We start from the raw sequence: 2,110 nt of genomic DNA on the forward strand, positions 1-2,110 counted from the left end.
TTATATATTCTGTACCTAAGTCCTTTATCAAACATGTAATTGTCAGTGGTTTTTCTCTCAAAGTTGTAGCCAGTCTTATCATGCATCAATTATTTTAAGAGTGAAAATTTAATATAAAGTATTAATCTTGTTAACGTACACTGTACCTATGTATTAAAGAACTGAAAAGACCAGGAAACAACACAAAGTGTCATGGAAGTGACCACTGCAGGAAGCAGCTATCACCTCTAAGGGGAAACTAGAAGTGTTAGAATTTAGAAGTTTGGAGAAGAAGTTAAAACTCAGTCCCCTGAGGAAAGGTTGCTGCCCAGGTGGTAGATACTGGTATTTCTGAGGAGATACAATGAGACTGGTTCTGGGATTTGGAAAAACTACAAACTGGAATCGGTTACTGCTAGCAGCATTAACTTTTACTAATAAGATCACAAAGAGAAACTGAAACTGGTGGGATGATCAAGTTCTTTTCTCCTCTTCCTGCCTCTCAGGCTACTTCTAGCTCATGCCCTCTCCTGCCTATAATCGGGACAGAGCCTAACAGGGAGGAGAGTCACAAAGTAGAATTGTGGTTTCAGAGTCCAAGTCTAAGCATCAAAAAATAGAACACAAAGGGCAACTTTGAAGATGAGAAGTAATAGTTTAATAACCAGCACAGGTAGGTTCTACAGTTATCCCCATTTTACAGATGAGGAAACTGAGATGCAAAACAGTTATCTAACTTTCCCAAGATATTAAAGCCAAAAGATAACAGAGCTGAAATCTGAACTTGCATGTCTGGTTCTGGATCCCATTTTCTTATCTACTACACCATTCTGCTTCTCTATTCCAATATGTGCTGTGGTAAGATGAATATTTTACAAACAGTACACCTTCCTGATGTAAACAGTGGGGTTTACTATTGTCCTATGGTCTTATTAGCTGAGGATAAGCTACCAGTGTGCTTCACAATGCTTGAGAACACAGGAGCATTGTGTTGTTCTAGACCCTACTTGGAGTGATCCCAAATAGTGTGTTTTAGCTCCATTCATCTAAAGAAGCCAACCCGATTGGTTTATTTCAGCTTTTACACACACACACACACACACACACACACACACACACACACACACACACATCTATAACTGTGGCTAGGCCATTTTTCCAGCTTTGGATGTTATCAATAATGCGTAGACATATATTTTCTTTTGAATAATTCCTGAACCTAGAATTACTGGGTTGTACAGTAATTTGCACTCCCCAAATGAATGATGACTTTGAGCACCTTTTTGTATGCCAATTAGATATTCATATGTCTTATTTAGTAAATTTGCTATCCAGGTCTTCTGCTTATTGTCTTATTTATTTATTTATTTGGACAGGTTTTTGCTACAGGGCACGTGCACTTGCCAGAAAGACAGAGAGAGAGAGAAAGAGACAGAAAGTGAGAAATCACCCCCTAGCGGGATGGCCGCACCGCAATCCCTTCTCCTCCATTTTCCTCGGGATCTTGAGCATGCACACACGCGCCCGGTGTGAGTTTAAGCCACCAGGTATGGGACTTGAACCACAGTCAGCTACATGGGAGTTAAGCAACATAGCCATTATGCTAACTGCTGGTCCCCTTATTGTCTTATTTTTGAGTTGTAACAGTTCTTTTATATATTCTGTACCTAAGTCCTTTATCAAACATGTAATTGTCAGTGGTTTTTCTCTCAAAGTTGTAGCCAGTCTTATCATGCATCAATTATTTTAAGAGTGAAAATTTAATATAAAGTATTAATCTTGTTAACGTACACTGTACCTATGTATTAAAGAACTGAAAAGACCAGGAAACAACACAAAGTGTCATGGAAGTGACCACTGCAGGAAGCAGCTATCACCTCTAAGGGGAAACTAGAAGTGTTAGAATTTAGAAGTTTGGAGAAGAAGTTAAAACTCAGTCCCCTGAGGAAAGGTTGCTGCCCAGGTGGTAGATACTGGTATTTCTGAGGAGATACAATGAGGCTGGTTCTGGGATTTGGAAAAACTACAAACTGCAATCGGTTACTGCTAGCAGCATTAACTTTTACTAATAAGATCACAAAGAGAAACTGAAACTGGTGGGATGATCAAGTTCTTTTCTCCTTTTCCTGCC

The sequence above is a fragment of the Tupaia chinensis genome, unplaced genomic scaffold (assembly GCF_000334495.1).
Source record: "Tupaia chinensis unplaced genomic scaffold, TupChi_1.0 Scaffold000044_1, whole genome shotgun sequence".
Lineage (NCBI taxonomy): Eukaryota > Metazoa > Chordata > Mammalia > Scandentia > Tupaiidae > Tupaia > Tupaia belangeri.